Genomic DNA, 14979 nt, shown 5'->3' with positions numbered 1-14979 from the left:
TCAGAAAGAGTGGTGAGAACTTTGACAAGCCTCCGACTTCCTGTACCCTTCAAGATTACAAGAGATGGTTCTAGTCCACAGGTAAATTCCTGTATATGTAAGTAAATATGTAACTACTAACACGCTATGCGTGTTTGTGGCTTTGCAAGAATGTAACGATCATCAATGTATGTACTCTAACAAGCCGATATACTTTCTTGTATATGAAAAATTAATAAATACTGTAAATAAATAAATGGAATAAATAAATGCCCAAAACGCTCTGTGTACTAGTGGCTTTAGGTATTGTATATACTAACTCTATCTATAAATCCAACATTATGTTTGTAACTAATCCTCTATATATGTACTTTTACCTGAATAAACATTTGAATTGATTTGATTTGATTTAAAATAAATAAAAATGTTACTTTAAGATTACTGGTACTGTATGTTTCTAATTTTCGTTTTCTCCAGTTCCTGTCTCTCGTCAGAAAACGATGTATTAAGAGGCACAACTGAAGGGGGAAACTGAAACATACAATTTTGGTTTCCCAATGTCGGAGACAAGAAACCTGATAGGCTTATCGAAGTCTCCCTACGCCAATGAATGAATGAATGATAATAGAGACCTCCCTAGGTCTCTATTATCAGGGTATAGTGGGAGTTATGATCGCAGGCGGACTGTCCGTCTTGCTGTTCGAGCGAAAAGCGACGTTATTTTTAAGAGGACGGGTTGACTTGTGTGAGTTGACAACTAAGCTAATCTTACTTTCGTTTGTCAGGGAGCTGTGTGTAATAATAAGGTTCTTCACATGTATTTTAATATATATGCCTGCAGATGAACACTGTGCAGCATTCACACACACACACACTGATGCTTGTGGACATGTTACTAGGTGAGTACATGTTTTCATATTCTGTTGAATGGTCAATTTCAATATTATTATTATTATTATTATGATTAGTACTATTACGGGGTGTGTGAGTTCTGGTCATTGGTAAGAGTAATTATAATATAATGTTTCCATGATTCAGTGTTTAGCTCTTGTGAAATTCGTGAAGTTGTTGTTTAATCAGGGGATTTGTTTTTGTATTGAGGCTGGTATTTTCTTCCTAGATGCCATATGTGACTAACCATCCTGTGAGATGGTGATATTAGATGAACTTATACCTAGTTTTTGATCTACACTGTGTAATCTTCCATATAGAATAGGGTAGCAGCACAATGCTGTGCATACCTAAGCTTGTTAATAAAACATAAAAAATATATATTAGTTCATTCTAGCAAGGTTGCTAATTAGTTACATATTTGTGACAAGATATTTGTTATATATATTTAAATGGTTCGGTATGTTAACATTTTTCTTTTGTGGGATGTGCATCAGCTGTGAGATGAGTGTAGCGAGGTCGGGGACTAGTATAGCGGGGTCGACCAGTCAAGACCCGTTAGTCGTGGCTGGGGCTCCCCCCACCCCCAACGAGTGACCCCCCACCCAGCGACCCCCACCCCACGACCCCAAGCACCAAGATCCCAATTCCCCCATTAATTCATTGTCCCTCCCCCAATATACTCCTATTTCTATTCCATATGCTTCCCTAATCGTTGTTTTGCATCGTATACATACGCATCATCAACATTTGGTTTGATATATATTTATTTCTGTTTGGCTGGAGCAAGAATTCAGTATTTATTACATTTTTATGAGGCTGGGCTTACGTCCCTGTTATATCTGTTGTCATGACGACCAGGTAAAGTTTACAAGCGTAGGGGGAAGTGAACGACACGTAGTTATCAAGTCACTATTAATTACTTTAGTTGTTTACATAAATAACCCACGTATTCATAAATTTAAAAACTTGAACCCAAAGTTAAATAATAATGATCATAAAACGGTGTTGTTATCGTTGATTTTGATGTGGTATATAGTGTAGAGAAGCAAGTTAAAGCGACTACATGGCATCCCAGAAGCAGCTGATGGAGCTCAAACTACAACAGTCAGTCTTATTTCAGACGAGTTCGTGGGAGGATGCTTGACGGCTTGCTCCAGAAGTGACGAATCTCTGATTTAAACACCATTTTAAGGACCCGCTAGTGTGGTGTCTGTGTTAAATTGATCATTAGAGACATCGAGTGATTTGTTCGAGTTCGTAGTGGTGGAATGTGATATGTTTAGAGAGTGGTTGAGGTTGTATACAAGGGTGTGTGGTGGAGGCCCCTGGAGTAGTGGAGTGCTTGGCCTGCCTCGCCTCCACCCGACGCCACCTCCAGGTGAGACCCGCCTTACCTGTTGTTAACACAGAGTAGGTTAATCAGGATATTGAATGATGGTTCAGTGAAATTCGAGTCAGCAATGCTCTTACTCTCGCAGACTACCTGTCTCTTTCTCTCTCTTGCTCTCTCTCTCTCTCTTGCTCTCTCTCTCTCTCTTGCTCTCTCTCTCTCTCTTGCTCTCTCTCTCTCTCTCTCTTGCTCTCTCTCTCTCTTGCTCTCGCTCTTTCTCTCTCTCTTGCTCTCGCTCTTTTTCTCTCTCTTGCTTTCGTTCTCTCTCTCTCTCTCTCTTTCTGTCCTTTTAATTTTTCTCTCGCTTTTTCCTTCTCTTGACTTTCTCATTCTCTTTTCCTCTTTCCTTTTATTGATTTTTTCCTCGTTTTCCTCTTTCTAATTTTTTTCTCTACTTTCTTTTTATTTTAAACTAAGACGGATTCATTATTGCTTTCAATTGAAGTACATAGTGAAACTGCAAGCAAGAGCTGTTATCCTACCTCAGCTCATCTGAACTTTTGGCTAGTTTTCTTATCTACGCATTGTAATCTTTCATATAGAATAGGGTCGTAGCACACTAGTGTGTATACCTAAGCTTATTAATAAAAAAAAAGTCATCTGAAGCCTGCCCCTAGATTGTTTTGTTTTAATAAGTTTTTTGTTGTCTTAGCAAGCTTATGTATATACAGCAATATGCTGCTACCATATTCTGTATGAAAGATTACACAGTGTACATAAAGAAATTACCTATAACTTCATCTAATATTCCCATCTTACAGGATGGTTAGTCATACATGGAATCAGGAGAGAAATTACCTGCCTCAATACAAACAATAAATTAAATTTGGCTAAATAATATCTTTAGGATTTTCATAAGGGGAATGATCTTTATTAATATCTAAGTAACAATCATATACGGAACAGGATGAGCCCGCAGCCAGCTGTGTGCCAGAGCCTTCATGTGATCAGTTATCACAGAGATCAGTTGACCTGATCAGTTATCACAGTGATCAGTTATCACAGAGATCAGTTGACCTGATCTCCCGTGTATCAGCCGGTTGAGTGAACAAGTTCCAGCTGGGAGTCAGCCTAGGAATGAATGATCGCTGATGGAGTGATGTTCTTGACGAAGGGCAGTTCCAGCATGAGTCTGTTGATAGAGGAAAGCCTGGTGTTACCGGTGACAACTTGAGTGGCCACCCACAACACCCTCCTCCCCACCCCTCTCCCATTACCCACATAAACCCCACCCACATCACCCAAGAACCCACCTCACCCCCCACAGCTTCGTTCCCACAACCCCCACCACCAGTCAGGTGTTTACATACCTCACCCTGTCACTTACACACCTGCCTCGCTCACCTTGGGAGGTGTTCTGTGGTTTCTCTTGTTATTGATCTTCACGTTGACCCCTCTTGTTATTGTTCTTACGTGGACCCTCTTGTTATTGTTCTAACTGTTCTTCCCATTGCCTGTCTTGTTATTTCTTCCTGTAGCCTCTCGTTACACAGATCTACAGCAAAATTGTTTCTGAAAAAAAGGTGAATCTTAACTTATTCTGGGTGACACAGGACGGAAATATTAACAAAAATCTTTAGCTCTTGTTAAACAAATTTATTAGCTCTAGTTCTCCTTCATGACGAGTCCTAAAGTTTTGCTGCACGATGGGAGTATATTTTGCCATTGATTCCATTGGGTTATGCAGTTCATGTGAAGGAAATATGTGACAACATGAAGCAGCTTTTAGGATGTATAAACGATGACCAACATGAGTGGCAGCTCTGTGCTGGCGACTTGCATGTTGTTGGTGTTTGGTGGTTGTGTAGGGCGGGTACACCCTGTACTGTTGGTGTGGTGGTGGTTGTGTAGGGCGGGTACACCCTGTACTGCTGTTGTCTTTGTGAGTGAGATAGTCGTGTGAGAGATTAATGCCACTATGCTGTGAGACATCATCATGGCCACTCCACCGCTGGAGCCCCGGTTCAAGTAGGTTCATTGAGCTAAGAAAGAAATACATCTCAAAGGGATAGAGTAGCTTAGGCTATTTCTACCCCCCCCCCCCCAACCCTCCCCTGGAGCCTCGGTAAAAAACGCTTGCCATCCACAGACGTAAATCTGTGTGTTTATGTTTTTAGATTAGATTAGCATTTTAAAAGCATACAATCACCTTCTGTTGTTGATTGTTCAATAAATCATTAAATTATATGTTTAACTGATCTCTAACCCTGTCCTTGGAGGACAGAAGAAAATGTATATATATATATATATATATGCTGGTTAGCATCGTAAATGTGTGGCCACGTTTGTGGAACAAAATAATAATAATAAAAATCACTTGTTGTATCAAGCAGGATTTCCCACCACCCGCACACACAAAAAACATTAGCTTATCAGTAATTTTAATTGTTATAATTGAATTCAGCGCGTCAGAATGCATGATAAGCCACTCTTTTTTTCATCTCGGGAGAGAACTTTTGAAAAATTGTTGACCCATGTTGTTATTCTCCTGTTGTCTCTCCTTATTGTTCTTCCCGTTACCTCTCATTGTTATTCTTCCTGTTGCATCTCCTTATTGTTCCTCCTGTTACCTCTCCTTATTGTTCTTCCGGTTGCCTAATGTTATTTTTTTCTGTTTCCTCTCTATATTTTTCCCTGTTGCTTTTGTAATTATTCGTTCTGTTGCTTCTTGATATTGTTTTTCCTGTTGCCTTTCTTGTTACTGCTGGCTCCCTGTTGCTTCTCTTGTTGCCTCTTGGTGGCTAATCTTGCAGCTTGGAAAGCTTCCATTTTCTTGCGTGCTCTTAAGGGTAGTCGTCGGTACAAACGCTTAAGATACGGATAAGATATATATAGTTTATATTTGCTGTCAAACGATATAGTGCGGATTGGCAATGGAAGGAGAGAGGGGGGAGAAGGCGTCGTTGGTTGTGTGTCTATTGTTTTGGTGTTGATGGGTTGTGGTGGTGGGTTGTGCTGGTGGGTTGTGTTGGTGGATTGTGGTGGTGGTGGGTTGTGTTGGAAGGTTGTGGTGGTGGGTTGTGTTGGAAGGTTGTGGTGGTGGGTTGACCTTTGTCACTGTGTATGCCTTAGTTGATAGTGTTTATCTGAATGTCTTTGTTGTGTAGGTGTGCTTTGTTGCTGAGGGTGTCTTTGTTGCGGCGGCTTTGTCCAAATAGGTGTATTTGTACATACACAGGTGTCGTAAGTGACACTTTTAAGTGCTTGATGTCTCCTGACCAAGGTTATTATCGTCATAAGCAACCTCTTTGTGCTTCGGAGCTCACAAAGTGCTAAATAGATGTAAACAAAGCACTCGTGATTGAGGAAAGCTGTACAGGTTTCGTAAGTGACTTAAATGCATGATGTAGCCCGGCTCTGTCACCTTCCATTATGAAAAAGTATAAAGTAATGCAGAGGAATACATAACTGTCGTAACTGGGAACATAATGGTGTAATCTTGCACATGAAAATTGCGCTGCTCACTGTGGTTAGGTTACCTTCAGCGTAATTATATATATATTTTTTATATATAAGTGTATTTGAAAGTTGTAACAGTATTTGACACTAACAATATTAGGGTGCTAACCAGTCAGGGAAGAGTAGTCAAATTCCTATGGATCCCCTCCCATGTTGGAATCTACGGAAATGAACGAGCAGATGTGCTGAGGGCGCTGAAGGAGACCATATTAAATACTTCATACCCAAGACTCTGCTACAAATTAGAGGTATTATCAGGCAAAATCACCGTGACAAGGTAACTGAAGAAAGGAGAATAGAAGCACAAACCAGTGAATCTGTACGGTGGTACAACATGGTTTCAGCTGGCAATCCCAGTCATTATGAACGAAGAGGAGGTGGCCGCGGGTGAGAATCAGTAATACTAAGAATCCGTCTTGGATATTAATATCCATGGAGATTCGGGATGGAAACAACAGCTGAGCAGCAGAGTTGCAAAATTTGTGGTGAGAGTGACGAACACCGCCTTGACCACTATCTGAGAGAATGGGAACATCTAAGAGACATTAGAAATGTGTGTAGCGTAATAAACTCCACATTGTTTGAATTAGGAAAATACTATCTGTCAAATATAAATGCTGTTCTCAAAAGTATCCTCCATTTTGCACCCGCAAGAAAACATAAATTTTTAAAGGTTGACAAATGTTAATCTTCTTGTTTGATAAGCTATTCACTGGGGACAGTTAAACAAGTCCCAGCTGTGTCTGAGTACAAGTGACAGGATGAACAACCCAGCGGGTTTTCTTTCTATTGGGGAGTGTTGTACATGCTACTATGGTGGTATGTCCACTCACAGGATGAGTGGCGCTGCCCAAAAACTTGAACTTAATATTAAACAATTTTGCTACGCTACCGCTCACAGGACCAGTATAGAGCCACAATAAACTATCACTCACAGGATGAAGGGAACGACTGACTGCTTCTGCAGGAAACTTCAAACAATTGTAAAGTATGACACTTGTGTTGATAGGTTGTCATTCATAATTTAGTCTACAGTGGTAACGTGTGGCATGCCAGGACGTGCTTGCCCATCACACACCCACCCACCAACTGTATTTTTTTTTGGAGTTCCGTCAATAGCACCGCCCCGGGGCGGTTACCTCATGAGGCTATCGACGTACTGAAGTATTAATAAACGAGAATTGGATTAAGGCGGACTGAACTAGTATAGGTGGGCTAGTAGTGCGTGACCCACCTAACCACCCACCTTCTTGTCCACCTAACATACCTTTTTGTCCACTTGCCTGATGACTGGTTTGTGATCATTTTCTGCTGTTAGGGGCGGACTCTTCCCAGTGTTTGAGGTTTTACCATACAGTAATGCTGTGCTGCATACAGTTGCTGTATTCTATTACAGTATACAGGGTTACAAGTTATAGCAACCATTACAGTGTTACTATAGTTGTACAGTAACAACAACACTTTTTTGTCATAAACATTACAATGATGACATCTCGGGCTGTTATATATTTCTCTCTCCCACCTAATTTCCTCTCTTTACTCCTTATTTAACGCTTTCTAACTCCCTCATTCCTTTCCTGTTAATTCCGTTATTCTTCTCCTGTTAACGACTTCATTTATCTGTTCATGTTTATGAACCCTTGTACGTAACGTGAGGAGGCAAATGACACAATTCGTATTATGTTTACATAACGTCAGCTTTGAATAATTATCAATATCGGTAGTTCATTACGGATGTTACAACTTGATAAGGGTCCCGGATGGTCCGAAAGGTCACCACTATCATTAGTCATTCTGGACGCTAGACTCGTCGATACAGACTCATTATGTGTATCTGATGCCGTGGACATAATCCGAACGCAGCGTCGTTTGGTTCCTAGTGTGAGGTTTGTGCTACGAAAGTTGTGCGTTTGTATGGTTCGTGTGTTGGTCCCGGGTGCGTGACGTGATGAGAAATGTGAAAGGTAAAGATAGGGTGGTAATTAGTATTCTCATGTGAGTGATGGGAGATGGTTATGGTTTGGTGTGTGGAGCGACGCGTATTGCACAAGTCACAGCGTGAGCTGGGGCCCGCCATTATGACGTCACTCTTACAGATACGCGGTATCATCACGCCACACCATCGTCACTCTCACCTCATCGCGGAATCATCACCACATCAACACGCTATACAACATTACCCAGGCACTGCCATCACTCAGAATTATCATCCTTACCACTATTCAAAACTTATCACCAAGACTCAAAACAACCACAATTATCACCACAATCCAGCTCAATCACCGCCATCAATATATTCATCACCATTACCACCACCCATAACACAACTATTACCACTAACACAGAGATAACATGGATGGAAACTTGAGGTACCACAGAGATACCATGGATGGAAACTTGAGGTACCACAGAGATAACATGGATGGAAACTTGAGGTACCACAGAGATAACATGGATGGTAACTTGAGGTACCACAGAGATACCATGGATGGAAACTTGAGGTACCACAGAGATACCATGGATGGAAACTAGAGGTCCAGATGTGTTACAGGCAAGTCGGCAGGAACTTCAGAGCAGTGTGCGCACAGCAACATGTTACAAGAGGGGTAACTAGCCAACACGAGACGAAAGGAGAGAAGGAATTATCAGGGAAAGTGTCATGTCATTACGACTATATAACACTTGGTGTAGATATGATAGAGCCCAGTAGGCTCAGGAACCAGCACACCAGTTGAGAGGCGGGATCAAAGAGCTGAAGCTCAACCCCCACAATCACAACTAAATACAAAGGCTGTGGTTGCAAAAGCTGCGTTTGTTTGATTAGATATCACCATGAATCCTTAAAGAAGGCGCTGAAACACTGTTCAAGCCACTTGTAATTTATGACTAAGGAGAACGGTGGCACGGAACACCTTAAAAGTGTCACATGTGACATACCAGTATACGACAAAGAAAACAAACAGGAAACACTTAACTGCAGACAAGTGTCCTTAACAAGCATTCACTGCAAATTGCGGAGAGAAGAATAACATAATAGCACCAGGAGACCATTAACGTTCAACAAAGCATCAACATACATTCAGAGAAAGGAAGTCTCATTACTTTGACGGGGGCGGGAGACGGGGGACGTCACTACCGTCAGTGTGGACGGGTAGCTCGTAAAACTTGTGTTGTGGTACTGGGGCCAGATTCACGAAGCAGTTACGCAAGCACTTAGGAACCTGTACATCTTTTCTCAATCTTTGGCGGCTTTGTTTACAGTTATTAAACAGTTAATGAGCTCCGAAGAACCAGGAGGCTGTTTATAACTATAACAACAGTTGAATGGGAAGTTTTCATGCTTGTAAACAATTTGATAAATGTAACCGAAGCCGTCAAAGATTGAGGAAAGATGTACACGTTCGTAAGTGCTTGCGCAAGTGCTTTCGTGAATCTGGTCCCTGGTTGCTGCCTTCCAGTCCCCACGTAAGTCTGGTAGTACTTCTGGCAAAGATACCTTCATGGCCCAGTTGGTAGTGCGTGTGTCTGGACAGGGCGGGGTTCGGTCCTATCGTAAGACTTCTCGTCATGTTCTAATCAGCAGTGCGTGTGTCCGATGCGTCCAGGAACGCAGGTTCGTATGTAGCCTCAGTAATTTCTCAAAAGATGTTAAGCCTTTTTAACCAATTAGAGTTCACGGAGACAATGGCTTAGATAAAGTGGAGTACCTCCACTTAACAGACACACTTTGTTAGACTACCAGAAACCACTTGGCATTAAAGATGACACTATTTTTTTATTAAGTTTTATTAAGTACATGAATAACCAAACGCAGAGATTTGAAACGAGATGAAAGTAGGGTCCAGTTATACATCACTGGACCCTAATCCAGTCACACATTTCATGGGTGTGGCTTGGCTTGTTCGTTTCAACCACCTTATTGGGACTTACTCTCTGCTTTGGGGGATGTTCAAATCAGATTTGGACTACCAAACTCGTCATCACAGAAGATAACACTGAAATATAGTGTACATAATCTGCAGCTACCAGATAGAACACCACCATCAATCACAATCAAGGAGAATTCAGCATTGCATCCCCGTTCGCTAAAGTGATATTATAAAAATATATGTTTTGTCACATTGTTAATCTCTTGCCTCAGAGGCCACACCCTGCCTTCACTTGTTATGTTCCATATATAGGTAGCCAGGCTTCTCTATCGCTATTAGAACTGATGAAGTCTTTATGGAGATAAATAGGAGCTGTCTCGTATGGGGCAATAGGCATTCTGGAGTTTCTTTAGTCCTGCAACCTCCTTTATTCTTATGTTCTTACTAAGAAAGCGTAATCTTTAGAAGTCTAATATTAATTAGGTTTCTCTAAATCGTTGTACACACGGGGGGGGGGGGGAAGCTTTCTTCAACCAAGCAGACTGTAGGTTGACCAGACCACACACTAGAAGGTGAAGGGACAACGACGTTTCGGTCCGTCCTGGACCATTCTCAAGTCGATTGTCTTGACTGTAAGCAGACTGTAGTTGGAGACACTAGCGGGATAGACCTGTCATGTCATCAGTTGACATGATTTCTCGAGTGTTAAACGTATTTTAAGTGGGAATTTGGCCATGACTGTATGACTGGTGATGTGTTTGTGGAGTGTTCAGTGCTTGGTCTCTCCTGGCGGACACGAAGCCTCTTAGGACTTCCCTATCCTGCCTCAGGATGCATCTCACAACAGTTGCCTAACTCCCAGCTACACGTTTACTACTACTGGGTCAATCGAGCCATCACGTGTAAGGAAACGTAAACAAATCACGCTGTTTATTTGAGCTTTCCATCCAAGAATATAAAACATGCGAATCTCAGCACTTCCGCTCCGCAAATTGACTATGGGAGACGCTGGGATGGTTAGGGAGGGAGGGAGAGAGGGAGGGAGGGAGAGAGGGAGGGAGGGAGAGAGGGAGAGAGGGAGGGAGGGAGGGAGGGAGGGAGAGAGGATGGAAGGGAAGGTCAACTATATACACTATCTGGGGGCCTTCGAATTGTGTTCATTGCTTAAAAGGTGGATGATACGTGAGTGTAATATGGGACTGAAACAAGGGAATAGTAAAGTACGACAAAGAAGCAGAATGAGTATGAAAGGAATTCGAGAGAGAGAGAGAGAGAGAGAGAGAGAGAGAGAGAGAGAGAGAGAGAGAGAGAGAGAGAGAACAAGAACAGTAACGGACACTCCCAGTCAACGTATCACGATCTATTTCTGAAATGCCAGCAGTTCATAATCCAGACACACACGTTGTTCACTGGCCATGGAGGCGGCTCTGGCTGGTATGGGCACCTCCCGCTAACGTCCTCTCATCGTTATCACCTCACTATACCCGGTTCCTCACAGGAAGAGGACCTCACAGGTCCTCTTCAGGGTATCGGGTTCGTTACCACCCCTCCCACTTCAAGTGGGGTCCGGTACGACTCTCAGGAACCCATATTATAGACTTCCTCCTCATGTTACGTTACCTCAGATTGGGTTGGTGACGACTGTAGCTTAGACGAGCATGTATTGAGGATGTCACGCATCTACTCAGCTGTCACGCATATACTCAGCTGTCACACAGTAACTGTGAGAGAATGGTAATCTCTCAGCTAGACTACATGTACCCCCATGGCTGCAGTGCTATGCAGTGCTGTGCATTGAGTATTTGTATATCACCCTTTATGCAAGGACACGAGTACCTGGTGTAGGGTGTCTATGGATCGGTGATCGCATGGGCAGTGCAGCTGTCATGTGCGTGGTGACATACATGACATCTGGTTATACTAGCAGATGACAGTTTATACATCTCGTCTGTATAATCGTAGGTGGATCTTATCGCTATAATTTTGGCTATAGAATGTAGAAGATAGCGAGTAAATATCATGGCTGACCTGACCTTTGCCAACGGTTCTGTCACTCCATCCGCCCACTCCCAGCAACGTCGGAGAAGCCCATAGTTCAACCATACATCCATACGGGTGTATGGTTGAAACAGCATTCTCATTGGCACTCTATGTGGAGGCTTCTAACTTAAGTGATACGGGGCGTGAGTTCTACCAGCTCGCTTTGAGCTCCCTCTCACCATTTTCGGTGAGGCAACCCTAAGGGCTAAGACAGGAACTCATGCAGAGCTCGCTAGTTCCGTAATTCCCAGGCTAAAGTACTAGGTCAGACGCATCCTGTGAGAGGCGACTCCTGGCGGTAGAGACGGCGCCCCATTCATCGTCGCTTATCAAGGAGAAGGGTGCATGTGAATGTGTGGTGTGTGTTGAATAACATCCTGCAGTCTCGGGAGGCTTTGGAGTCATATATGTATCTCCAGTTGCCGAGGCAGGAGTTCCTCTCCAGGGCGCAATGCCTGGGTAGGTCGATATGGAGGAGTAATTACAGGAGTAAGTACTCGTATAATTACTTGCGTACGCTAATTGTAACTCACATTTTCGTGGTGCTAAGTGCAGCCTAGTGAGCTTGGTGAATGTTCCTGACTGTTTGGTGCAACCATTCAGAGCAAGACATCACATGGAGTGCTGGTTCCTGACTGCGTATGTGTTTGTGAAAGTGTTTACAACACGTCAGATACTTGTACATGTAATCATTTCTCTAGCATCATTTTGAGTTCCAAAATTGTCTCTTGCATACGGCAGTGGTGTTCAGGCAGCCGGCATTGCTTGAGGTGTTCATATTAATGGCGCTAAGATTAGGTTGCATTGTTGACCAGACCACACACTAGAAGGTGAAGGGACGACGACGTTTCGGTCCGTCCTGGACCATTCTCAAGTCGATTGTCCACCCACCCACTTAATGGTCCAGGACGGACCGAAACGTCGTCGTCCCTTCACCTTCTAGTGTGTGGTCTGGTCAACATAATTTAGCCACGTTATTGTGACTCACCGCCTGCATTAGGTTGCATTACGCCATTTTGAGTAGACTCGCCTATATGACACCTCTTAAAGTAAGACATTTATCTCCCAATTTCCCTGTGTATATACAGTTTGTGTTCTAATAAAGTCGTATGTTAAGTATGTGGTGTTTCAGGAAATCCTTTCTCCTTCATATTGCAAACTGTCCTACAAAATCGATCGTCCGTATATTGGCCCTGTACACAAATATATTGTATTTCCTGAAGCGATTACTGTGATCTCCCTGAACTATCAGGTAGAGAGATCAGACACGACCTGTATCTGGCAAGATCTCTTCAAGATCTTGCACTCTTATCTGGCAAGATCTCTTCAAGATCTTGCACTCTTGCTCTCAGCATTTCACCTTATTGATAGCTGTCGTGGCATTCTTGCCCAGCTCAACTGCACACTTTAGCGATCCAAGTTTAAATAAAGTAAGCTCGTAATTAAAGTAAAGTAGAGCGTGATAAATCCCGAATCAATTTAGAAATATAAAACGTGCAAAAGGACATTTCTTGCGGCTCCGCCGTATGTCTTAAGACAAAAATGTTGTGCTAAGGTATTTTTTCTTTGGATTACGGAGCTCCTGACTCACTTTCACCTCAAACAAGGTGAGTAAGGTGTCTGTGTGGGTGAGTAACCACGCATGTGGCGATCATTGTTGTGTGTTGCTGAATGTTATCGATTTATGATACGAGGTGTGCTTAAGTGGGTCAAGGAGTTGAGGTGTGTACACTTGATTCACCTTTTGCGGGTGTGAGTGTATACGTGACTCATTAAGTGGTGGGTTTGTACACCTGACTCCCCCCTCTCAACATCCCTACACTCTCATCTCGTCCTCTCTCATCTAATATGTCACATCTTTAAGAGAATAGTTAAGAAATAAGACGTATTTGAATGGAAGCCATTTTACGAAAGATGATTGAAAAATAGATTGGTTAGAAAGGCTGGATCCAAGAGCTAATAGCTCGATTCTGCAGAGACTAATAGTGAATACACACACACACACACACAAACCGGGACCAAAGAGCCAGAGCTCAACCCTCGCAAGCACAGCTAGGTGAGTACGTACACACACACACACACACACTATATATATATATATATATATATATATATATATATATATATATATATATATATATATATATATATATATATATATATATAATATATATATAATATATATATATAGTATATATATATATATAATTATATATATATATATATATATATATATATATATATATATATATATATATATATATATATATATATATATATATATATATGTGTGTGTGTGTGTGTGAAGAAACAAGAAATAACTTGAGTGCTTTGGTGTCAACATATTTTGAAAAGTACAATCAGTGAAACACATTACTTGAATATATATAGGCAGCAAAGTGTTGTATTTCATTCATTGCACTTTTGAAAATGTGTTGAATAATACGAAAGCGCCTTTTCTTGCTTCATTTTCCTTCGTGGATAAATACCTTCAAATTCTTTCTGCCTTAATTTCATGATTTACATACATATACTGTACATGAATATATATATTTATATATAATCTATATATTTATAAAATTTACATAATTTATATTATGGAACTTGTCGGGAGGCTCCAGAATGCAAATCTACAACCAGAACATGTTTTTTTTACTTTTCAGTATGTGTATATTGATTGTATAACCCGTAATAGAGCGTCGCATTTTGACGTATACTCCGTCTTAAGGCGCAAAAATGGTCGGATTTAGCGCCTTAAGACAGAGTATATGGTAGCGGCTCGCGAAGTTGACAAACTGTCCCGTTTTCTGTTTTGGGTCCTCTGGTAGGTAAGGATAAAGGCATTTTAGTATGACAGTTTCGTGACGGAAAATCTTTGGAGTACGGGCTGGATTTTGTTTATTATTATGAATATATGATGAAAATCAATGGACTTAGCAACCAGCATTTCATCTCAGAAGCATTTCAGCTTATATTACTGATATATATATATATATATATATATATATATATATATATATATATATATATATATATATATATATATATATATATATATATAACCAGTGTTAACTGCTACATGTAAAAAAAAACATTTTATTTATAATTTTCAACAACATTTTCCAGTTATATTTTCCTGTAATGGGAATTAGCAAAACTGTTTTACCCACAATAAATACAATCATACCAGTAGATTGCATTGCTATTGTGTATTTGTAGGTTACAAAAACTATCTCAAATGATTCACTAAATGACCATATTACTCTCCATCCTTGGCGTCGGCCAATCAGAAGCTGAGGCTTCTCACCATTGCACGAGCCACTGACCAATGGGAGTCCATCTTTCTCT

General features: G+C 41.4%; 1 protein-coding gene across 1 annotated transcript in view; it reads left to right on the top strand.

The window, feature by feature from the left end:
- The first annotated feature begins 1977 nt into the window (after window positions 1–1977).
- LOC123761074 (coiled-coil domain-containing 92B) overlaps window positions 1978–14979 on the top strand; it is a 32710-nt gene continuing 19708 nt past the window's right edge. The window contains exon 1 of the mRNA XM_045746987.2: window positions 1978–2251. The gene's annotated coding sequence lies outside the window, so the exon portion shown is untranslated. The remainder of the gene's footprint in view (window positions 2252–14979) is intronic.

Source organism: Procambarus clarkii, chromosome 41 (assembly GCF_040958095.1).
Source record: "Procambarus clarkii isolate CNS0578487 chromosome 41, FALCON_Pclarkii_2.0, whole genome shotgun sequence".
Taxonomy (NCBI): Eukaryota; Metazoa; Arthropoda; class Malacostraca; order Decapoda; family Cambaridae; genus Procambarus; species Procambarus clarkii.
The sequence above is the reverse complement of the archived record's forward strand: the minus strand, read 5'-3'. Positions and strand labels throughout refer to the sequence as shown.